Raw genomic sequence first — 25,979 nt, forward strand, 5'->3', positions numbered from 1 at the left:
TTCTATTTCATTGAGTTCTGCTCTTATCTTTTTTATTTCTTTCTTTCTTCTTCCTGTGGGATTACTTTGTTGTTTTTTACTAATTCATCCAAATGTGTGGTTAGTTCTTCAATTTTTGCTCTTTCTTCTTTTTTGATGTATGAATTTATGGCTATAAATTTCCCTTTCAGTACTGCTTTTGCTGCATCCCATAAGTTTTGGTATGTTGTGTTATCATTATCATTTGTTTCAAGGTAGTTTGATTTCTTTTGAGATTTCTTCTTTGACCCACTGTTTTTCTAAGAGTGTGCTTTTAATTTCCATATCTTGGTGTGTAATCTGGGCCTCTGGTCCTTGCAGATTTCCAGCTTCACTCCACTGTGGTCAGAGATATTGTTTTGTATGATTTTGATCTTTCTGAATTCATTAAGCCTTTCTTTGTGGCCTAGCATATGGTCTAGCTTGGAGAATGATCCATATGCACTTGAGAAAAATGTATATCCTGCTGTATTTGGGTGTAATGATCTGTATATGTCTATTAGATCCAGCTCCTCTAATATACTGTTGAAATATTTTGTTTCTTTAGTGATTCTCTTTTGAGATGTTCTGTCCAGAGTTGATAGTGGTGTATTAAAATCTCCCACTATAATTGTACATGCATCTATTCTTTCACTTAGTTTTTCCAGTGTTTGCCTCACATATTTGGAGGCGCCCTTGTTAGGAGCATAAATATTAATTATTGTTTGTTCTTCTTGACAGATTGTCCCTTCTTGATCTCTCACAATTGTTTCACATTTAAAGTCTATTTTGTCTGATATTAATATAGCTACTCATGCCTTTTTTTGGTTGTTTGCTTGTAAGATTGTTTTCCAACCATTCACTTTCAGCCTCCATGAATCTCTGGGTCTAAGATGTGTCTCTTGTAGACAGCATATAGATGGGTCATATTTCCTTATCCAGTGTCCCAGTCTGAACCTTTTGATAGGTGAGTTTAACCCATTGACATTCAGTGTTATTACTTTCAAGGAATTATTTATTTTAGCCATATTTTGATTGGACTTGTGTTTATCATATTTTGTTTTTTTTCTTTTCTTTTTGTCTTTTTTGTTGCTCTTACACTCTCCTCCAACTCTGCCTGTCCTGTTTTTTCCTTTCTTCCTGCAGAACTCCCTTAAGAATTTCTTGAAGGGGAGGTTTCTTGTTGGCATACTCTTTCAATTTCTGTTTATCTGTGAATATTTTGAACTCTCCATCATTTTTGAATTCTAGTTTAGCTGGATAGAGTATTCTTGGTTGGAAATTTTTCTTTTTAGTACCTTGACTGTATCATACTACTGCCTTCTTGCCTCCATGGTTTCACATGAGAAGTCAGCACTTAATCTTATGAAGCCTCCCTTGTATATGATGGTTTTCTTTTCCCTTGCTGCTTTTAGAATTTTCTCTTTGTCTTGAGCATTGGATAATTTGACAAGTATATGTCTTGTGGTGGGCCTGTTGGGGTTTATGATGTTTGGGGTGCATTGTGCTTCTTGGATATGTACATCTGTCTCTTTCAGTAGATTTGGGAAGTTTTCAGCCATTATTTCCTGCAACACACCTTCTGACCCCTTTCCCTTCTCTTCTCCTTCTGGGATGCCTATAATACGTATGTTTGTGCGTTTTGCATTGTCATTCAGGTCCCTAAGTCCTAGCTGGATTTTTTCTATGTTTTTATCGATCAATTCTACTATCTGTTTGATTTCTGATGTAATGTCTTCCAGATTGGTAATTCTCTCCTCTGTCTCTTCTAATCTGCTGCTATTTGCTGCGAGTGTATTTTTTGATTTCTTTAACTGTGGTGTTCTTTCCCATCATATCTGTTATCTCTTTGCGCATGTCTGCAATTTCCTATCCATGTGTTTTCTTCATATTGCTAAATTCTTCCTATTCTTCTTTAAGTTTGTCTCTGATATATGTTCTGAGATCTTTAATTACTTGTCCAAAGTTCTGCTCCCCTTCCTGGTTTTTAGTTTGTTCACTGGATTCAGCCATGTTTTCCTGATTACTGGTTTGGCTTGTAGTTTTTTGTTGCTGTCTGGTCATCATTTTATCTTGATGTGTTTAATCAGTTCCTTAGCTTCTTTGTCTAGTCTTGGGATTAATTAGCTGTTGTTCTTGTGTGTTATATCTTCTCTTTGTCACTTTGTTCTTCTTATTCTAATTTCTTGTTGCTGGCTGAGTATGCTTTGAAGGAAAATATTAGGGCCAGGGAAAGGCAATTATGTAAAAAAGGAAAATGTGTAAAGTAGTATTGGTAATAAATGTTAACAGAACAAGAATATGAGATCTGGGAGGATGGATATTAGATTCATGTAAGTTGTGTAAAGTTATAGGAGTAAGTAGAGTACCTATAATGAGATAGTCGACTGAATATGGGAGGAATATAGTATGAATTAAAAAGCCAGTGTTTTCATGAGAGAGGGAAAGAGAAAAGAAAGACGATAGTTTCAAGAGTGGATAAAAAACAGAAAACAAAACAAAGGTATTACAAATTAAAAGTTAGGCAATTTGGGGACCAAAGAAAGGGAGGTGGAATATAGGAGAGTCAGTAGATGATGGAGGATATCAAGATGTGGGGGAAAGGGGATAGTATAGGTGACCAAAATCAATTCACACAGAAATGAGGAAATGGAGGATGAGGATACCCAGCAAATGTGAGGTGTTCCCTGCAGCACCTATTGTGTAATTAAGATAAAATAAGAAAAAGAGGGAAAAGAAAAAAAAGAGAAGGAAAAAAGGGGGTGTTGGGCAAAGAAAAGGGAGGGAAACAAGCAAGAAAAAGAAAAGAAGAAAGAGGAAAAAAACCCTAAATAAATGAAGAAAGATCTTGGGGGATACAATGGGAGAAAAGACTAGGAGATAATGCAATATTAGTAACCAAGACAATAAAAAAAGCAGAAAGAGAAAAAGGAAAGAAAAAAAAAACACAAATGCCAAGGGCTAGGACAATCAAGGACCTAAGATGGCCCTCAGGGCATGGTGGATTCAGGGATGGGAAGTCTGTGATATTGCAGACTCAAGAGGTGTGAGTCTCTGGGGTGTGGGCCACTAGGGTTTAGGGGACACAGACCTGGCTACCTCGAATCCAGTTAACAGGGAGACTGGGAGCACCACAGTGCAACACAGCCTTCAGGGATCCCCAAAACTGGGTGCCAGCCCTATGGGGGGGGTGTCACATCCACAAACTCTGACTTCTGTGTCAGGAACCCAAAATTCCCCCTCTCACAATAGTCTCTTCTGTCGCTGTCTCACCAAGTCAACTTCAGGATATCTCCCACCCTGCAATCCCCCAAAACAGCCTGCTGGGGGCGCCTCTATATTACAACCAATTTAAGGATGCTGCAGTTCAGCAGCCAGCCCTAGGGGGTGGGGCTCTAGCCAGAAGCACTGAGCTCTGTGTCAGAAACCCAAAATTCCATGTCTCGCAAAAAACTCCTCCATCTCTGTCTCACCAAATCGGTTTCCAAACACCTCCTGCCCTGCAAGCCCCCAAATAGCCTGCTCAGGGCTTATGAATTCCCCAGCACAGCAGAGCCTCCAGGAATCGCTGCTGCTGTGCCACCCGCCCCAGGGGGAAGCGTCCTGTGTGCAGCCCCTATCTCAGTGAAAGAGAGCCTAAATTCTACCTTTTACACATATCTTCTCTGTCACCGTCCCACCAAATTGATGTCCAGACACTTTCTGCCCTGCAAAACCCTGAAACAACCTGGTCCTGAAAAATTTCCAACACTGCCCAGCCACTTCTTCTCAGGAGAGTCTATAAGGTGCACTCACTCAGACACCATCTTGCCCTGCCCCAGTTCCCATTTGTATGTTTATTAACCTTATCATATTTATAATTTAAATTTTTGTTGCTTTTATAAATGTAAACTTTCTTTTATTTGTTCTCATTTACATTATATCTATTTAATATATTAAACCCAGGCAGTTCATTAATGAGATTTTTAAAATACAAAAGTAATATCAACTTGCAAATGTTTGTTCCCAAGAAAACAAAGTTATAATTAAAGGAAAAATTTACCTAAATATGTAATAGGTAAAAAATAAAAATAGAGGAAGTTTTCTCTTGGAGGGGGGGAGAGATAAAGAGCATACTTACAAAGAACATTATATAATTCAATGGAATATTAAAAAATAATAAAGAATAAAAATTTAAAAGTGGTATCTTAACATGGAGATATTTTTATTCCCATTCAAGAGTGATGCAGTGAGGGTTCTCTGAGCAAGAAGAAATCCCTCCTGGACAACATCAGAAAATCTACACTCCCTAACCCACACTCAAAGGAAAGCTGAGGGTACAGCAAGGAGCTCCTTTCCCAGGGAAGAAGTTGGCATCCTTAAGATAATAATTCTAGTCACATATAATGATGCTATGAGAGACTGTGAGGAAAAACTGGAGGTTTCTAATGACTACTGAGGAAAGCAGCAAGTGACCTTCTGAGCATTTGAGGCATCCACATGACATAAATGAACCAATACAGCACCATGGCTTCTCCCCAAAATGGAGAAAGAAAACTGGGCTAGGTTGTGGGGTTAGATCAGTGAAGTTAATAAAGTCACTGCCACTGTGGGGCTGATAATTTAGGAATGGAAAATTTTAAAGGAAACTAAAGAGAATCCATGGCATGTAAGGAGATGTGAAGGGTGATGGAGAAGCATAAGCAGGGAAAGTAGGAGTGTAGATTTTGGGACAAAAAAGGGGGCCCATGGAAATAGGCATGAGGCAAACTCTATCTGAGCAGTGTGGGTTCCTGGCACAAGCACTGAAGGATTAGGGGCCAGAGCAGGAGAGAGCACTCAGTAGGTGTGGTGAGCATGAGGGTTGTGAGGACCAGCCAGGGTCCAGAGGAGCTGGAATACACTGAGTCACATGCAGGGTGAGGGGGCTAAAATTGACATGGGCCAGAGGACTGAGGACACTGTCACTATGGTAGAGGAAAGAATTTTAATTCACAATGACTGTGACTGCAATGTAGAGGAAAAGGTAAAACAGAGATAGGTTGTTTGGGACTCTGACCACGACTTTACGCTGAGCATTGTGAGGGCAAGACCCTAGCAGGAACCATGTAGATGGAGACACAGTGACAAGGTCAGATCCAGGACATGAGTCTTGATGACTGGGTGCAAGAACAACAGGAGATAGGAGGTTACCATTGAGAGTTTGAGCTGAACATCTGCATGAGTGTGGCATCCTCAAAAAACAGGGGTGGCTGGCAGAGGAACATATCTTTGGGATATTGGACTGAGATCATTTATGAGGGGGGAGGTTTCATAGTCTCCTTAGTCATCACATTGCAAATAACAAGTGCTCAGTATCAGAGCAGCCAATTAGACAGAGAGGTGATCACATGTGCAGTGGTAAAGTTAATGGATCATCAGTGAGAGCTGAGAGTTGAACAGAGAAGTTTTCCAAGTTATAGGAAGATTCCAAAGTGTAAACTGGTGGATCTCCTTATGGCCAGATCCCTGCTGGGCATTCCCTGTCATCAACGTCACAAGGTGCCTCACCAGTGTACTGCCCCAGCCTGTTATCCCAGGTAACGGCTTGGATTTTGCAGAATCCCGTACCAGTCACTGTCCCTACCATGGGCAGTAACAGCTTAGGTAGTCATGAAGCCGAGAAGAGAGCTAGGGAATTGGTCTGAGCCTCCCACATATTCATGGTATAAGAAGGTGGGGCAGTTCTTGCCCTTTGGCTAATAAAAGTTCATGCCAACAAAGGTATTACCTGGATACTATCTCTGCCTGGGAATGGACTTTTACTTCTGGAGTTCTGACTTCATGAGAAAGTGCTCCTCACTTCTGAGGTACCTGCCAAGTCCTCATGCTTCTGAAAGTCATTCCAAGAATTTTAACCCTATTTCATATTGAATACCTTTTTATTCCACCACAGTCTCCAAGCCAGGGGCTCAAAATACTTAAGCTAGGGAAATGGACTTGGCCCAGTAGTTAGGGCGTCCGTCTACCACATGGGAGGTCCGCGGTTCAAACCCCGGGCCTCCTTGACCCATGTGGAGCTGGCCCATGCGCAGTGCTGATGTGCACAAGGAGTGCCGTGCCACGCAGGGGTGTCCCCCACATAGGGGAGCCCCACGCGCAAGGAGTGCACCCATAAGGAGAGCCACCCAGTGTGAAAGAAAGTGCAGCCTGCCCAGGAATGGTGCCGCCCACATTTCCTGGGCAGCTGACAGCAGAAGCAGACAAAGAAACAAGATGCAGCAAATAGACACAGAGAACAGACAACCGGGGGGGGGGGGATTAAATAAATAAATCTTTAAAATAAAATACTTAAGCTAGAATTTCTCAGCCCATCCAATCAGAATGGATTCCTAGGGCCTGCCTGGAACTTAGCCTGAGAGTGCTTAAGGGAATCCTGAGAAGAAATTTAATGCTAGACTTATTATTAGTATTAAGTCATTCATCCCTCATGTAGAGAGTTCAAGGTTGTAAATGTTTTTCCAGGCTCACCGCTTTGGAATGGGTCAATCCTCACTGCCTCCTCAGAGGTAATAACTCGGCGGGACTAGAAATCCTGTGGTCACCGTGGGAGCCAGAGTAGCAGGAGAACCCATGCTGCCAGCTGTGCTGAGTGTGTACTTCCCTGAATCCATCTGTTCAGGGGGCAATGCCGGTTAGAGATGTCATTTGTAGTGGAAGTGTATTTTTTAGTTCTCTGAAAACTGGTGGGAGCACTCTACCAGTAATGGGTTGGTTTTTCTTACGGGAAGGTGTCAGGCTAAAAGCTTACTTCAGAAGCTGTGAAAATGTCCAAATCAAGGCATCACCTGAGATGTTGTCTTCCTGAAGTGTGGCTGCTAGTGATCCTGGACACCTGATACATGACAAGACACAGTGACATCTCTGCCGATTCGAGTCACTGGCTTCTCCTCCAGGCTCTCTTTCTAGCACATGTGGGCAGTCAGGTCAATGGCATATTTCCTCCCTCTCCTCGGACTTCTCAGTGTTCTCTTTTGGTAGTTGTGTGTGCACTGCTGATCTCACCCTCCAGCCACTGGGATCTCTCTCATCCAGGTTCTTGGGGCTTGTCTGATGCTGCAACTTTTTTCTGCATTTCCGCTGCTTTTATTCCACCATTTAAAAAGGACTCAAATAGGAGGATTAAGGCCCACCCTGTCTCTTGCCATCTAATTAAAGGACCTGAACAGGAGTAATTTAATAGAGTTGCCACCTCCAATGCACAGGAAGGGATTACCTGCATGCACATGACCTGTTCTGAGATCCCCAGATAGCTTCAAACTGTCATAGTTGTTTTCATACTGCCCTTTTTAGGGATCAGAAAATATGGTGTTCCTGCAGCAAGTCCTGCAGAGGTGGGCGTAGAGGCTCCCCCTTCTGCTAGTTTTCAGGAGAGCCATGTCATGAATGGCAAAGGCTTTCTTTTTCTTTATGGGGTAACCATTAAAAACGTAATGGGTTACACAACTTATGTAGAATTGCCAGATGAAATAGAGGACACCTAACTTACACTTAAATCTCATAAAAACAATGTGTATTAGCATATATGTCATATACAATTTTAGACATACTTATGCTAGAATATAATTCATTGCTTACTGAATTTCAAAATTTACTGGGGTTTATTTTTTATTTGCTAAAACTGGGAACATTATTCTTAGGGAATTTTAAAGGCTTTATTAATTGAAGAACTTCTCCTTGTAGCGTATGCTAAGGAAAGAAGAGTTGAAAACAAGCTACCAGCCAAAAGACAGTAATTGCAGTAAAATTGACACTAGATAACATATATATACTCTTGTATAAACTGTTTATAATCAGAAATAAACATAAAATGTTTATAATGAATTTACATCGTGTTTGCTTTTAGTTGCATGATATTTTCCTGAAAAGATGCAAAAGGAGCAAAAACATTAGTGTCCTCTGCTGATGTGGACTGGGATGCCAGGGGAAGTGGGTGGGTAGAAGACTTCTCACTACATTTTCCATTGTGCAAAATTTGACTTTCACACCATGCAATGTTCACCTGCAGTCAAAATCATTGAAATGTAAATTTTAAAATCTTCACAACCAATTAATGAGAAAAAAGCATCGATTTTTCCTGTAAGCCTACAAGCCTGGAGTTCTTTGATGTGGAGGGGCTTTCCAGCACAAACCAATGTTTATTTATAAATAATTTAAGTATAGAACCTAGGAAGAAGTCTTTGTGCTATGAATTAGGAAGAATCAATAAATTGCTCTAACAAAGTCCCTAATAACTGTGCTGTCCCATTATACTTTGAAGGGAGCACCTGCAATTTCCCCTGTCAGAGTCCTGGATGAAGTTCTACCCTCCCCCACTTCAAGCCAACCTGCCCTCTGCCCCTCCCCCCTGTAGAATGTCTGAGTGCTCCGTTCTAGTCCTGTTGAGATTCAAACTTCTCCACCCTTTCCGTGGATTCCTGGGAATCTGGTGGCAGCAGTTCACTCTCAGGGCGTAGAATTGAATCTTTGCTAAAGGTTGTCAGAGAGCGGTGGTCAGTGTCCAAGTGTACCGAGGTGACTTCAAAAGGTAAGCACTTAGGATAAGGTGGTGTGTTATCAGGGTCCCTGATATCCTTCAAATCCATAGAAATTCACAGTTGACCCATCTTCTTGGAACAAGAGTTGAGATGAATCTCGAGGAAGGAGAAATCACTGGACTCCACCAAGAACTTCTCCCCTAGAAACTGGTGGGGTAGGTTGGAAAGCCAAGACTTAGAGTTCAGTAAGGGGTCTCCTTAGAGGTACATCTAGATATGTGAGAGGGCTACAATAGGTATGAGAAAGTTTGGATGCAGGAAGAGTTTCTCTCTAGAAAAAAGCCACATAACAAGTGTATTAAATGGTAGCAGGTTTACATTGTGTGGTAGTTAGAGAGGCTTGTCTCCACCCTTTGTCATTACTTCAGGCACCTGGTTTTACTGGAAGAATATGACCTGGAGTAAATGAGATCCTATGGGGACAGTTAGAATCAATGGTCTAACGTAAAAAAACTTTTTGGTAGAGTTCATCATGGCCAAGTCAGCAGTGAAATAGCCTGTCTGTGAGGCAGCCTGGAAGTTACTCTAACGGTCCCAGCCCAGAGCCTCTAAGCTCCTACCAGCCCAGAGGCCTTTTGCTTTCACTCCTGGCAAATGATTCCTTTGATTCAATATTTCCAGGGCACTTGTGGTAACTTCAGCCTGTTTTAGAGATTGGGTTTACCTGGACTTTATAACTTTTTCTTAAACTGTGTAAACTCAGGTGTTCAACCAATTCATCTTCTATAATTCCTCACGGTGAACCCTCAGCTCTTCATTTTAAAGTTGAGGTGAAGATGTTGCTCATAGTCCATGAATACTTCATGGTCATGGAATAGATAGTGGCTGCTATTTGTTTTCAGTAAAACACTCAATGAAGGGTGGTTTCTTTCTGAAGAGGGGAAGGAGAAGAGATACAATTAGGTATATGTTACTCTACCACTATTAGTACTAGAAGTAATAGTAGTATTGGTAACAGTCTGAAGAGACGATGCAGAACATCCCCTTAAGAATTTACGACCTTCATAACGCCCTTGTGCTGCCTAGAACTTACCCAAAAGAACATCCCTTATCTGCTTGTGAGCATGCTGAGGGGTATTTCTTCCAAAGAATTCCTTGACACCAGCTCTTTGGTCAAGAGGCTGACCGATGGGAAACAGACTTGGCCAAGTGGTTAGGGCATCCGTCTACCACATGGGAGGTCCACGGTTTAAATCCTGGACCTCCTTGACCTGTGTGGAGCTGGCCTATGGGCAGTCCTGATGTGCACCAGGAGTGCCCTGCCATGCAGGGGTGTCCCCCGCATAGGGGAGCCCTACGTGCAAGGAGTGCACCCATAAGGAGAGCCACCCAGCACGAAAGAGAGTGCACCCTGCCCAGGAATGGCACCGCCCACACTTCCCATGCCACTGACGACAACAGAAACGGAAAAAGAAACAAGATGCAGTAAATAGACACCGAGAACAGACAACAGGGGGGGGGGATTAAATAAAATAAATAAATCTTTATATATATATAAAAAAAGAGGCTGACCAAATGCCTTCACCAAATATTGAGTCTGGCTGAATTTCTGGTAGTGGTTTCCTCAGAGAGGGGCTGTCCGGATAGCACGTGCTTCTTTCTCCTTAGCACTCAGAGGTCTGGGAGCCTCACTGAGTGGGAGCAAGTTCTCTTATGGGAAAACCCTGATCTGGAGTTCTAGAACCTAAAATCACTAGAGGGACAGGTGCTATTCTGAATTTCCTCCACCTAGGTGCCTGCTCACTTTTGTGTGTGTGTGTGTGTTTGTTTTTAATATATCTTTTGTTTATTTTTAAATGATACATAGATCACACAAAATGTTACATTAAAAAATATAGGGGATTCCCATATGCCCCACTCCCCACACCCCCCCCATTTCCCACATCAACAACTTCTTTCATTAGTGTGGTACATTCAGCATGAATCATAGTTTACATTGTAGTTTATACTGTCTCCCACTCCATTCCATAGGTTATGGCAGGATATATATTGTCCTGCATTTGTCCCTGCAATATCATTCAGGACAACGCCAAGTCCTGAAAATGCCCCCATATTACACCTCTTTTTCCCTCTCTCTGCCTTCAGCAACCCCAGTGACCACTGTCTCCACATCAATGATATAATCTCTTCAATTGCTAGACTCACAATAAGTTGATAGTAGAATACCAGTAAGTCCACTCTAGTCCAAATTTTATTCCCCAATCCTGAGGACTCTGGGATGGTGATGCCCAGTCCACCTCTTAATTGAGAGGGGGCTTCAATCCCACATAGCTGATGGATGAGACCCTCTTGCTTGCAGTTGTAAGACTCTCTCAGTTCCTTGGTGTGGGGGTTGTCCATCCTCACCTCCTTGTTAGCTGTTCTGGGGGGAGTCCAATGAACTGGAGAGTAGGTGTTGCAACTCTGCTGTGGCTCAGGGCCCAGCTGGTGCTTGGACATCCCAGAGAGTCAAGTCTCCTGGACATACACCCAATGACCCCAGGGCCAGTCAATGGTCCAATAAAAGGGACAGAAGAGACATGTGTAGAGAAGTCACATCTGAGTCCAACTCTGTCACATTTGGGAGTACAAACTCCAAAATAGTTTGGCAAAGCACCAAACTCCAGAGCCAATGAGTTTTAACGAAAAGGAACACTTTGTTTCTTTTTGTTTTTTTTATTGATTTTGTAAAAATATTACATTAAAAAAATATGAGGTCCCATTCAACCCCACCAACCCCACTGCACCCCTCCCCCCCTCCAGCAACACTCACTCCCATCATCATGACACATCCATTGCATTTGGTAAGTACATCTCTGGGTATCTCTGCTTTTTGAAATTCATAGCTCTGATTCTCTTGACGTATGCATGGCCATTCCAACAGAACGGCATGCCTGTTCCAGCACCACAAAGGAGAAACACATCTCTCAGTGAGAAGGTGATTTATTGCAAATGCACAAGCAAAGAACTGGGAGAATCTTCCCAAAACCAGTTCAAAGTGAGAATGGGAACTTGAATTATTATAGGGAAAAAAACAGGGGAGAGATGAAAAGAAAAGCAAGTCCAAAACAAGAAACAAGTGATGACTTTAGACCTTCCAGGGGTCTTGTGAGGAGGGTACCTGCAATTTTCCAGTCCTGTGCCATCTCAAGCATGTTAAACTCATAACTATTGTTCCAGTTTCAGTGATTTATCAGTGACAGTTTAGATTCAGATATTGGTGCTTCTGATGCTATTCTCTGGTTTTGCCTTCAGTTGATATTTTATTCTTCTTATTCCTGTAAGCAGAACTGGGAAGGTCTGATTGATGTCCTTTTGGGAGCTAAGAACAAAGAGTAACTATTAAGTTTGGATGAAGAGAAAACTATCTTAGTTATGCCTGGGTAGATCCAGTGCTGCGTAGGTGAAGAAATTTTTAATAAGCTCTCAATTTCCTAATGAGTAAAGGACAGTTCCTGAGAGCCTCAAGAGTGTTGCCTTTGTGGCCTCTAAATCCACCCATTTCCTTGTCTCTACAGCATCTCCAGTGCTGGGACCAGACAAGACCATGAACTCTGGAGTCTCCCTGTATCCTGGCACTGCCCTGCCAATCCCTTCACCCATTCCTGGCCCACCGCCCCCACCTCCCTGGGGGCAACACCTACCCCCATCTTTCCTTCCTGGCAGCTCTCTGCCGCTGCCTGCATTCCCCAGACCACAGTTGGTGACAGGAAAGGGGGGCCTTGTCCCCAGTGGAACTGGAGGTGAGAAGATCATTCTTCAAATCAGAAAACTAGGGGGACCAGCAGAGCCCCCTCCTACTCAGCCCTTTGTCCTTCCTCAGATGCCCCACATTTCAAGTGACCCAAGGATCCTCTGTGGGGCTGCTCAGCATGCCCCTCCTGGGATCTTGAGGGCCTCTGCTCTGGAGCCCTTGATCAGCTGTGGGGTGCACCCAGTCTGCTGAGGTAGGCTGGGCCCCAGGCCTTCCTCCTCAGGCTCCACCACCAGCTGCCCAGTTGGCCCCCAGGATTCCTCCAGGGAATGCTTTCTTCAGGCCACAGGGGGCCTCCATGGAGAGAGGTCCTCCCTCCACCCAGTCCAAAGATGACTCCTGTAAGCCCAAGAGTGTTTACCAGAACTTCCGATGTTGGCAGTGCTTCAAGTCCCTGGCCCAGAGGCACATTCGCCTAAGTCCTGATGCTGAAGCTCTTTCCTGCTTTCTCATGTGAGTGGCTTCGTCTGGGAGGCACATTTGACTGTTCTGCACCATTCAGATACAGAGGGCTAGGGGATGGATACCCCAGGTTAATGTCTCCAGAATTTCTTGACAGTAGGTCATGAGGAGAGAAGATCTATTTCTGGTTTATGACTGAGTTTCAGGTGTCTTATCTCAATTGATACCTCCCTCTACTGGGGGCCCACCCATTCTCTACTTTGGTATCATTATCCTAGTAACCATTGACATAAAAACTAACAATCAGAGAGGTGTCCTGTGATTGAGTGAGGAGCCATGATTTGAATTGATGTGTGACTACAGACACCACACTCTTCCCCTTGCACTCTACCTTCCAGCACAAGATTTGAGCATGTGTTGTCCAGAGAAAGCAAAATCCATAGAGATCAGGCAAATAACTCTAGTTTTGCCCCCATACACATTGTTCTGGAGAATTCCAGTTAGAACTGGGAGGTGGTAAAAACTGTAGAGTTGTGAAGTACTTGGCTCCAATTCGATTTGTAACCCTGGAGAGGTTACCTCACTTGGTAACCTTACCTGTAAGGGTTTATTCCATTTATTTCAGAGTATTGCTGAGATGCTTACCTGATCTAATAGACAAAGTACTTCATAGGCACAATTTCTCATGCTTTCCTACATTACATGATAACTAGTCTTTTTCCTTTTTATTGTAATTCTTTGTTTTTTTAATTGTTATATTATCATTTTAAGATTTTGAAAGGACAAGGAGAGTAAAAGAGCTCAAAAAAGGCAAAATTACCCTAACTGAAGAGTGTGAATGAATGATTAGCAATGTGACTCAAGACCATGGGCTGTTGTGACTGTGAGACAGAAACCGTGGTGATAATATTTTCCTCTTTTCACACCCTGAACTGCCATCTGTCTCTGCTCTGCACTGCCCCCAGTAAAATTATGTGTCAACTGCAGTAGAGCCTATATCAAATAACAAGACACTTATTTTTTATTTACACAATGCTTTTCAATTTTTGACATCCCCAAAATATCTCCTGCCCCAGGGAAGAATTCAAGGAAGTCCCCCAAATTTCCACCTTAAGAGTCTTAATGATTCTCCCACATTCTTGAACACTCTTGGAGCAAACTCTCCAATGCAGGCAGCAGCATGATTTTCTGTATCTTGAGGCAGCCCGTGGCTGTCCCTGGGCATGGGCTTTAGCAACCCTTGGCTTTGCATATTAACTCCTCTTCATATTCTGATGCTCTGTTTTCCAAAGCACTAATCACCTAAAAGTCACCTAGGAAGTTGTTTACTTAGCTTTGGACCCCTGAGAATAGGCCCGGGATCTCCTTGTAAAGTGCTCTCCCAGTTCATTCATTACACACTGCCATTGAAGATATAGAGGGAAGTCAGAGATTCCAAAACAATCATTTCATTGAGCTGGACTTTCAGAAATGAATCCTTATATTGATATTCAATAGCCAGTCAGGGATTGTACAAGGCAGATGCACTTAAAATCACAGGGTACACATAGAAAGGAGATCATGAAGGGACAGATGGTGGATAGATGGGATGGGGTTCAGGTGATGTTGGCTGGGGAGTATCAGGAAGGGGTAGGAGAAGGTGCATGTAGAATATTACTGACACGGGGAATTTTAGCCCAGTGCTTTGATCACTGGCCCGTTGGAAGCCTACCATGACCCTGAACGAGGGACTGCAGAGGGCCGTGCAGGAGTGGCAGCACACAAGCAACTTCAATTGGATGATCTACTATGAGATGGCAGCGAAGTGAGTCCAGGGATCCTTGTTAATTTGCGAGGGTTTGTGGTTGGGTGTGATTGGGGAGGATGAAGCCAGGCAGGGGTCTTGCTTTGTTGCTGGTCAATAGAAGGGATACTTAGAGAGGGGGTGTCAACTAGGTCACTATTCCCTGGATATGGAAGGACCAACTCCTCTGTGCAGTCACTTTCACCTTTAGTACTGGACGGTTTTTCACCTTTTTTTCATAGGATGCTCAACCCTTCTCTGATATTGGGTCTGCAGATGTCACAAAATTGAAGGTCTTAGGATGGGGTTGAGGGTAATTCCTACAGATCCTGATGGTGTTAAGCCTCTAGGTTGTAGGTACTTTGCAGGGGTGACATGCTTTAGAAGGCATGTTTCTGCCTGTCTGGGTGTCTGGGCAGCTGGAGCCTATTGGCATAGAACTTTGGGCCCACCTCTCCTCATGAGATAATGTCCAAATGGCTCCCTGTCATTCCAGATGAGTTAGAGTTCAATGAGGTTGGTTAGGGGAAGCCAGGATCTCAGATACCCTGTGAACAATTTGTTCAACTGCATGTTAGACTCTTGGCTAAAACACAAAGCAATGACAAAAAATAAAATAAAAAGTACAGCATTGGAAATTGAATCCCCTCCATAATGTGTCTTTCCAAGCATTTCTTTTTTTCCAAGCATTTCTTCACCCCATGTCTTCATTCAGTTTACTGCTCCAAGGCTCTAGGATTCTTAGATCTGGGCACTGATCCCTACTTTATTTATAATATTAGCATCCCAGATCCCAGCATGTGATTACTGTCGGCTCATCAGTATAGTTTTTGCTATGACATCCTTGACTTGGGGATGATGGCCACCTTTGTGATCCTGTCATGTATCACACTGACTAATTTAATTCAACAACCTATATCAAGATTGTTGAAGCCCACTAGATCCTAGTTAAAAGAGTGTATAGTCAAACAATTACAACTTGTAGACTCAGTTTTGAAAATCTGCCAAGTACCAAATTGATTCATTTCTTTCACATTCCCCTCAAGTGATGATGAGTTTTGCTATAGGTGAATGAATGATGTGGGGGCCTCATGAAGTACCCCCAAACTGTGGTTGTACTGCCAGGAGTAAAATCCCTCTTGGGAAAGCACTTATCCAAGACCTTGATATCCTCCCAAGACACTTAGTTTCCCCTATTGTTGGTGCTGATCTCTTTTTGTAGGCATCACAGTGGGCCAGGCCATCTTGCCAACACTGCTTGTGTCTTCCTCCCATGCTAGGTTCAAGGAGTTTGAAATTGAAGAAGAGAGGCAGATTCAGATGTTGGAGGAGAGGAATGGTTTCCAGTGCCCTCCACCTCCAGCCCCTCCAAATCTTCATCCACAGGTGCCCCCAGGCACTATGGAAGGCCAGAAGCCAGGTATGGCTCATCACATTCCAACAGAAGACCCTTAGGTGCAAAGGGGACTGAGAGAAGGCAATAGGACTCATGAGCTACATGCCTTTCAAGATTTGCCTTCTGTATTTCCAAAGGAGAAACCCATCGAGAACCCAGTTTCTCAGTTACCCTTTGTCATGGGCTAGGTCAATTTTGTCAGCTGTCCTAACGGCACTCCCATCTTCACTGTCAAAAGGGACACATTTATATAATATTCCTAATGATGAGGGGATGGATGAAGGGATAGCTTTCAATATCACAAGTTCCTCTTTTTCTTGAAGAGAAACTTTCTGTAAGATCATTCATCTTTTAAATTTTATCCTATAAATGTTCATGTAGTTTCAGATTAGCCTGAACCAAGTGGAAGCATTTCCTATCCCTCAAATATTACTCTAACCAATATATGGTTGGAAAGTAAAAGCTGGAGATTCATTCCACTTTTACTTCTTGACCTCTGTCCCTACCTTTAGTGTCCAATCCAAAAAAGTCAGGGCCCAAGGCCAAGGCTTCTAGCCAGAGGCAACGCAGACAGCAGCAGGCTCTGAAGACAAAGGCCCCCAAGGAGATCTCACCCGAAGCCGTAAAAGAGTACACTGACCTCATGGGTGGGCTGGTGGGGTCTTTGCACTCAGCCTCTGAGGGGGAAGATGGAAAATGGGGAGAGGAAGAACATGGACAGCAGGAATGGGATGGAATCTATGCAGACCCAGATCTCTTCAACTACATCCACCAACTGTGTGCAGAGGAAGACTTCATCACCAAGGTGGGTGGATTTTTGGTGAGGTGTCTAGCAGAGTTCTTAGTTTTAGCACTGTCAGCATGTTCAGGTCTGTGCTTCTTTCCCAGTCTGTTGAAACTTGGGTCTATTCCTTATCTCCTGAGCAGTGTGCAGTGGGTACATGTATGTGTTTTTGAGTCTTTGTGTGTGTGTGCATGTGTGAGTGTCTATATGTGTAGATGGTGGAGGTCATGATCCCAAACATCCACAGATTGCAGATTGAGGTGCAGTGTCAATGCTTTCCCTCTTGCTTCCAAAACCGACAGGTGGCTCTTTCTCAAGGGTACTCAGTCCCCTTTTATTACTGTTCCCAGGTGGAGGCTATCATTCTCCCTCGATTCCTAGCAGAATTGCTTTCCCCAGGAGCACATGTAGACTTCTTGTCCCTAACAGAAGAGCTGCAGCAAGAGGAAGGACTCACGCCCACCCAGGTAAACCAAGGGTGGGAAGGCCTCACAACATGTAATCTACATGACCTTGTCTAACCTACTTTGTCTTGGGTGGCATGGCTTCTCCAGAAAAATAGCGGAAGGTGTGGGGGCAAATGGAGAACCAGTAGGGAGGAAATTATGGAGAGGTACGGGCTGGGTGTGGTTAGGACTGAAAGTTTGGGAATCCTGCATAGGAAGATGGGTAGAATAAGCTATAACATATGTCTACAAAACCTACCTGCCTTCTGCCCGAGTGCAGTCATCTTCACCACACATTCAGCCACCTCATGTGAGAAACATCTGCAGTCATTAATTGTCTATTTCCTTGACAACAGCTGGTTGAGAAGTGTCTGCTGTCCTTGAAAGATGTAGAGGGTATGGAAGCACCTGCAAAGTATGATATACCTGAATTGGACACAGTTCCTTCCACATGCAAGTCCAGCAATGGTGCAGAGAGTAAAGCTGACCATGGCCAACTTCTAGGGATTCAAGTCAGTACTGATGCCCTACATTGGGATGGCAGAGCAGACAACAGCCTGGACCTCCCTAAAGACACTGCTATCTCTCCAAGGAGTCAAGACGATCCACAAATCAGAAAGAAACAAACCTCTTATCATCACCAACACCAAAGACACTCTTCCCTTAGATTCGGAAGCAGAGATGAGGTGGCTCTGCAAGAAACCTTTTCTAGAAGTACCAAATCCAAGCCCGCAGATGTGTCCAATGAAGAGGGGTATGAGGAGCTCCCCAGACTTGCATTCTTCTTGAAACCGCCACATCAACTGCTGCCATGGAGACTTGTCAAGAGTCCCCTCACTCACTCAGGCCATCACACCTCTGGAATCAAGAGAGCACGTGGAGAATCCCTGTCTGTATCATCTCTGAAAAGAGGTCACAATCAAACTCCTCATCCTGATGCCAAGTCTCCAAACACAGCGTTAGCTGAAGTCCATCTTCTGCTGGAAGAAAATCCTACCTCAGAGTTGCCTTTGGGGCTTCTGGGAGGCAAATGTTGGTGCTGGGTGCCAGTCAATCCTCTCACTCGCAAAAAAGAAGGTGTGATCAACTTTTGGATCCTAGAAAGAAGAAGCCCCGATGCGGAAAATAGGGAGCAGTGGCCAAACTCTCCACATAACAGACCTTCCATTGTGGATCCCCACAGTAGATTTCCTCTTGCTTTAACCAAATGACTCTACATGCTGCTTCCCAGTCCTACTGTTATTCCTTGGCATTTCTAGAGACTGTGGGGAGGACACTGAGGGCCTTCAAAGGCTTTCCAATATGACTATGATACCCTAGGTAGGGGATGAGGAGTGGTAGTTTTGGAGTTTTACAGAAATTTTATATAAAGTTAGTTTTGATTTAAAATGCTCTCAGTTCTGCAATATTGTATATGCCCAACATTGCTGCTTCAGGGATGGTGAGATGTTGAAGGTGGAGGAATACGGATGGCTGCAGTCTCGGTGGATCCACAGGTGACTGACCTAGTTCTGCCCTCCTGCTTCAGTCTATATTCTTTCAGCCTGCTCCTGGGAAAAGAGAAATTTCATGGTCTTCCTGTTTAGTGACAAGCCCCCATTGGTCTTTCCTTATGCCTTCCCACAAGCCCTGGCTCCATTGTGGGTGGCCATCAGTGGATGGCCATCAGCATATTATCTGTATCTCCTAATACTTTCCTCATGGAAAGTTGCTCTTCTACCTTTTTGGTTTCTGGAATATCAGCTAATTTTCTATAATTGATATGTGAGTCAACACCCTCCCTGAGCATTCTTGTGCTTTCCTTACCTAAAGGATGTAGACATTGGAGCTTCCATGGTCCTCAGCACATGCAGGCCATGTGTTGTGTGGTTGGTTTGAGTAGACACCCCCAAGCCTGCTTCCCAGGGGCATGAGTCTGTGTATTTCTGCCTCTATAGAGGAGATAGCACATTAAGACTCAAGAATACTAAATGTGTTATTAGAGTTGGCCTATTTCTTAATGCTAATAAGGACAGAAAAAGAATGTGGGGTAAAAGAAGATTCACAAGTCCATCAAAATGTATTTGTATGCAATATGATATAGGGACGGAGGATATTAAGTCACTTTGTGTATTTCAGTGCAGGATTGTGTCTTGTCCAAGTAGCTGGGGAGGGATTCATTTTTGTGGCCAAGGGGACTGATATTAGGAAACTTTGGACTCTTCTGAGGACCGCTCAACAAGCACTGCTCCCTCTCCTCACCAAATAATGACTAAAATTTTTATACGGAGCACAGGTGGAAAATTATATTCATGTCTAAAATTGTTCCTTTACAATGAATGTCAAATCAACTTCATTGTAAAATAAAACAAAGAGAAAAATAAATGGTTTGATTTGTTTAGCATGCTGTGGGCTGCCCTGCATGTGCAGGGTATATTTAAGCTGGGAGGAAGGTGGAGAAGGGCTGAGGCACTCAAACACCCTCTACCTGGGCTCTTGTCTGGGCCCATGGTTAGAGCAGTTAGACAGGCTGGGGATGTGGGGTTTAGTGACTAGGATTTGATTCTGGGGGGTGTGGAGAGTTTAGATGAGCACTGGGTGGACATGTTCTGGACCTGAGTTAAGCAGTAAGTGTCCTATGAGGTTACAATTGAGGAAAAAACCTGAGATAAGGAGATACGGTGCACACCCTCTTTGTAAAGTTTTGAAAGTTTTCTTGTCACCCTCCAATCTCTAATTAACCTCTCAAATTGAGGTGTCCATGGTCCAGTCTCTTGACTCGTCCTGTCAGCCCTGAAAGACTCTGAGATTCCCTGACACACACCCTTGTTCTTGGCCAGTGCTGCCTTCTCTAAGTGCTAAGTTCTGATTCCTTCCCCATTGACTTTGTGGTTCAGGCAATCCATGACTCCCAGAGTGTGTCCTCTGGGACAGCTCAGCACACACAACTGGGGTTGCATTGCAGGGTGGTGTGCCATCACATAGGCAAAATGGTGATAAGGCTGCCCTTTTACCAAGGTTTCCTGGCAACCCATGCTTGCTGCCTGCAAAGAGCTTGGGATAGAAACAGTCACATATCAGGACCCTCTCCTCTTGTCATCTTCACATATTACCCACAATTCTGTCCACAATTTCTCCTTCACCTCTACTTCTTTTTCCAAAGCGAGCAGCATTCAGGGGCTGTCTGCCCTTTCTGTAATGGAATTTTTACTTGGCCATGCTTCCGCAGCTGATGCCCTCTCTCTGTTCCAAGCTGGACCTCACCAAAGTGATGTGGGACTCATAGGCTGTATGTCACAGAGGCAGGATGACAAGGGTTGGGCACCAAGCAACAAATATCTAGAAGATTCCTAAGCACCAGGTCATCATGCAGGCTCCACTTGGGTAGAGCATCCTCATCATGTGTTCCCATACTGCTTCTTCCTGGTGTTTAAATCAGTGACCACATCAGTCATTAATTGATAATATATTGAGGGAACAAAAGAGCTCTTGCTCCACCATTCACTGCTGTATGACTTTGGGAAAGTCACCAAGTCCTTTCCACTCCAAGTTCTTTATTGCAAATTGGATGCAATAAAGTTCAGCTCAGGATGTTTGAAAGAGTAAATGAATCCTGCTTGTAAGAAACTAGTGCAACTCTCCTGTGGTCTCTCTTCTCAGTCAGGGACAGAATTCATCATCACTTTTAGACCAGGGCTTTTTGGCTTTGCTCTCATGTTTTCACATACCGGGTGTCATCTCCATCTCCCATCCTTGTTTTGGTTGAACATTTGACAGCAGGTGGGAGATTCTGGTGTTGTCCAAACACTGTTCCATGCCTATTCCCTAAAATATGCCTGTGAGCCTGCAGAGTGAGAACTGCCTGAAGGGCCATTCTGCCTGAACTTCCTCATTGACCACCATCTGACAACCATGTGCCAAAGCCCACCAGAAGTGTTGGCACACACTAGGCATTCATTCCACTGAATTGCTACTTCTTCTCCTGATTTCTATCTCTTCTTTGGGAACATACGGAAGGGCAGATTTTGTGACTTGAAGTGTTGAATATTCTCCCAAGATGGTCAGGAATGGAGGAAGCCTTTGGAGAAGTCCAATTTGCTGCCCTCACGGTTGCTTGACGTTTACAAATTCACACACATCCCAACCACAAATCTTCCCCCACACACATTCCACTGTCCATGTTCTATCAATTGATGAACTATCAATGTTCTATAATAATGTAACTATAACATTGATGAACTATCAATGTTCTCCCCAGGGTTTATATTTCATAGTAAACAACACTTCCAATTGTTTACTCCAGAATTGTATGTAAATATACAGGTATAGAACTCAATTTTTTTCACTCAAGATAAAGCCCTTAAGTTACATCCAAACTATTGCATATATCAGTAGTGTGCTCCTTTTTTTTTTATTTAAGAATCCAATTACATATGTTGAAAGATTAGGTACCAGCCATGGTTCCATTATGGTTTACAGTTTAGGCTATAAATCTTTATAAATTTTTGGTGATATCTAACATGTCCTGTATCCATCATTTCAAGATCATACAGAACACTTCCCTTGACCCCAAGTGATACCCTCTCCCAATTATTCTATTCCTCTCTCCCCCTGCACTCAGGGTCCACACTGAAACCGAAGCTTCACTTCTGGGAGGACAAGATTTGTAGATACTTGCAAGAATGCTGAGGGCTCGACACACTACTCTGTCCTCCCCCACTGGGAGCCAACTATGCTCTTGAGAGACATCTTCCCCTCTGTTGGAGAATATCACGCCTCCCCAGGATGGTGTCATAACACCTTCCCACTCATTGTATGGGCCTACACTCACTCATATAACACACTATGACATGATGAGCACTTACAAATGCCCTAGATGGGAAACGGACTTTGGCCCAGTGGTTAGGGCGTCCGTCTACCACATGGGAGGTCCGCGGTTCAAGCCCTGGGCCTCCTTGACCTGTGTGGAGCTGGCCCATGCGCAGTGCTGATGTGCGCAAGGAGTGCCGTGCTACACGGGTGTCCCCCGCGTAGGGGAGCCCACGCGCAAGGAGTGCACCCATAAGGAGAGCCGCCCAGCGCGAAGGAAGGAGCAGCCTGCCAAGGAATGGCACCGCCCACACTTCCCGTGCCGCTGACGACAACAGAAGCGGACAAAAAAACAAGACGCAGCAAAAAGACACAGAAAACAGACAACCGGGGGAGGGGAGGGGAATTAAATAAATAAATAAAAATAAATCTTAAAAAAAAAAAAAAATGCCCTAGAAGCCTGACCCAGGTGCACCTGTGCCAGAAGACACATCAAACACCTTAAACCAGTAACCCTTCCTTATTATATTTTCTAAAGAGGTTTCTCATGATTACAGTTTCAACCACTACCTGACAATATCTTCTGTTCTCCTGCTCCACCCAACAGTCTCCCCAGTTCCTTGGACCATCTGACCCATCCTCACCTCAAGCATTCAAAACTGAACCCAGCAGTGTCCCTATGTCCCTGTTGTATCCCTTCACGCACAACTACTTACCTCTAATTTATCATAGGTTTCCCCCATGTTAGTGTCAACTCACAAACTTTCTCTCACCAACTATTCCCTGTAAGCCTATCTTCCACTCTCTAACTCTCTGAGACAGTTTGATTTGCTTAATTCATAACAGAGAGGTATTCTACTATATTCTACTACAGAATAATTGTGACTCTAGCAATGGAAATTATATCAATGATGTGGAGACAGTGGCCATGGGAGTTGCTGAAGGCAGGGAGAGGGAAAAAGTGGTGTGATATTGGGGCATTTTGTGGACTTCGAGTTGTCCTTGATGCCTTTGCAGGGACAGATGCAGGAAATTATATATTCTGTGAAAACCCAATGAATGGACTGGTAGAGACTGTAAACTACAATATAATCTATAATCCATGCTGTGTAGCTGTGCTCCAAAATGTACTCATCAACTGCAATGAGTGTACCACATTAATGAAAGAAGTTGTCAGTGTGGGACGAGTGGGGGTTTTGTGGAATGGGGTATATGGGAACCTATTTTGTAATGTAACATTTCATGTGATCTATGTATCTTCAAAAACTTTAAAAAAGAAACAATACTTATTGAGCGCATGCAGAATAAATGAAGGAGAGAATGTTTAAACTTAAGATAAAAGAGGATGTTCAAATATTCTGAAGATTGTCATATAAAAAAAGTGAAAGTTTGGCTGTTCAGTATGTCTTCAAAAGGCAGACTTTAAGGAATAAATATTAGCAAACAACTGGAGGCAGGATAGTTGTACAAGCATATCAATGATCTAAGAGTTTCTTTTCCAATATCATACACTTTGCACTTACTTTTCCCTTCTGTTGCCGCCTTTCTCCGCCCCTCCTCCCCTTCCAGCCCCCGCCACCCTTCCCGCCAGTCCCGCCCATATTACCAACCCACAATCTGCCCTCTTCCCCAGTAACTGCTTATCTCAGGTCTATCCATCAGCTTCAGCCTGTCCACAGCCGTCCCTTAGCCAACCCTCCCTTCATCACGCCCCTCCCTCTACCCAACCCTATATAGCTAAGTGTACTTCCGTAATAAAGCAGACCTGTTCTTGCGCTCAATCGGTCTCCGTGGTTTTTCCTTAACCACGCGTCCCCCACGCCTGGAGAACCGGTACTCCCTCTTGGAGCACCCCCTGCCAGTGGTTCGGCAGGAGCAAGCCCCCCCCGACTCTTTGGCCTGAGCGAGGACGAAACCCTCTTGCTCAGCCACAACTGGCGCCCAACAACATGGGGCGGCTCCTCCCCCGGCCCCTCTCTGCTGCTGCTGCTGCTGCTGTGATCGTCCTCCTCTCCAGGTAGGGACCCCTCACCCGGATGAGCCCCAAGGGACCCCTCGCCGTCGTCCCGTCCCTATCCCGTCATGGGCGCCTCTTTGTCATTGCATCAGGTGCCGCAGGTCAGGGCCCTCGCTGCCCTGCTCGATGCCAATGGAGTCCGCGTCTCCTTGCGGCAGCTCCAAAAGTACTGGGATCTCTTGCTCCCTTTTAATCCATGGCTCGCCACCTGCCAACTCTGGAGCCCGGACACATACTCACGACTCATAGATCGAGTCACCTCCGCCATGGAGCACGAGAAACGCACCTTCCCAGCAGGCCTCTTACCCGTTCTCATTGCCATTCGCGCTTGTCTCCTCGGCGCTCCGACCGAGGCCGTTTATGAAGCTTCTCCCAAACGGCCTCTAGACTGTGATCCCGATGAGCCCACCGACACTGACTCTCTGTCTAACCAACTTGCTGCTGCTCTCGAGCGCGAACCTCCCCGCCCGAGCTCCCCGCAGCACACACAAACCACTCCTGCCGCTCCCCAAGATGGCGGACTTCCACCTTCTTCCCCCACTTCTGCCCAAGATGGCACACATCCGGCTTCTTCTCCGCTGGTGTCCTCCTCCTCCCACCTCTACCCGCCTCTTCCTGCCCAATCAACATCCGGTTCGGGCCCGGAAACTGCGTGGTCGCCATCTTCCACTAAACCGGAAGCACCCCTCGTGCCATCTTGTCCGCTGCTGGATGTCGCAGCTTTGCCATCTTTGCCGGTGCCCAGAAGGGTCCCACCGCCATCTTGTTGTCGCCCGGAAGCCGCTAAGCCGCCATTTTCTCACCCGTGTTCCGCTTATCCCTTGCCGCCGCCGTACGGCAATAGTCCTTCACCTGCCTTGGCTGCTCCATCAATCCCCGGTGTCACGTCTTCTCAAACCCCCCAGCTGTATCCACTAAATATGCAGCCCACGCCGCAGCGACCCCAAACTTGGCTACCCTTTACAGCAGAAGAGGTCAGGACCCTCCGCAAAGCTGTAAAGGAAGATGGAATTGGCAGCCCTTATGCGCAGCAACTACTTGAGGAGTTGGGGACTCAACTCGTTCTCCCATATGACTGGATTGCACTAGCCCACGCCATCCTGATGCCGGGTCAATTTATTGAATGGCGCACCCATTACCAAGCGGCTGTTGACCGACAAATCGTGGAGAATGCCCAAGCTGGCGTCCTCGATCCCTCTGATGCATACACGGGGACCAACAATTATGCAGACCCTCGTTCTTACCTTCAAATTGACCCAGGGTTTTGGCACCGGGTAAAAGTCCTCGTCCAGCGATCTTTCTCTCTAGTCTCCACCAAGCAGCCCACCAAGCTCGCGCAACTGCTTCAAGACTCTAATGAGACTTTCCCAGCATTTGTCGCCCGTGTCCTGGAAGCCTGTCAGCGGAAGATTTCCAGCGAGGATGCCCAGTTTGCGCTGGCCAAAGAACTTATCATAGATGGATGCCTTGCGCCATTCCGAGCCGTAGTCCTTCCCATACGTGATAAAGCTCTGCACGAGTGGGTCCTTGCTTGCCGCGACGTCGACCCGCAAGTCAAAACGCTCACCGCTGCCTTTGCGTCTGCCATGGCTGTTTCATCCACCTCCACTTCCATCTGCTTTCGGTGTGGCCAGCCTGGCCACTTCGTCCGCGAGTGCTCCCAGCCAGGCCCAGTGCCTCGCTCAGACCCGCCGATGCGACGGCCAAGGGGCCCTTCTACGCCGTGTCCGCGTTGTGGGAAAGGATATCACTGGGCCCGCGACTGCCATTCCACCCAAGGTTCCCAGCAGCCTTTAAACTCCCAGCAGGGCAGGCCTCAGCCCCACCCCCAAGAGGCCCTCAGAAGAATTCCCAAGCCATAATGTGGACAATGCCCATCACGCGCCATCAGAGACCCTCATTAGAGCTCAAAATCAATGGGCAATGGCTCGATGGGCTCCTAGACTCCGGCGCTGAAGTCTCCTGCATTCCTCTCGAGGTCGCCGCGTTCAATCACTGGCCCCTAGAAACTGGTCCTCAAGCCATCAGCGCCACTGGGGCCGCCACCTCCTGGAAAACATCCCAGCCTCTGCATTGGA

General features: G+C 45.1%; 1 long non-coding RNA gene across 2 annotated transcripts in view; it reads right to left on the reverse strand.

Annotated features, from left to right (window-relative positions):
• Window positions 1–7,782: 7,782 nt before the first annotated feature.
• The window catches only part of LOC131277069 (uncharacterized), a 68,101-nt gene continuing 49,904 nt past the window's right edge, over window positions 7,783–25,979 (reverse strand). Inside the window, exons 4-6 of one of the 2 annotated variants that reach the window (XR_011647830.1) lie at window positions 17,356–17,504; window positions 11,653–11,853; window positions 7,783–9,423 (exon numbers count right to left, since the gene is read on the reverse strand). This is a non-coding gene — a long non-coding RNA (uncharacterized lncRNA). The remainder of the gene's footprint in view (window positions 9,424–11,652; window positions 11,854–17,355; window positions 17,505–25,979) is intronic. The other variant, XR_011647829.1, reaches the window with a different exon arrangement.

Source organism: Dasypus novemcinctus, chromosome 31, assembly GCF_030445035.2.
Source record: "Dasypus novemcinctus isolate mDasNov1 chromosome 31, mDasNov1.1.hap2, whole genome shotgun sequence".
Classification (NCBI taxonomy): Eukaryota; Metazoa; Chordata; class Mammalia; order Cingulata; family Dasypodidae; genus Dasypus; species Dasypus novemcinctus.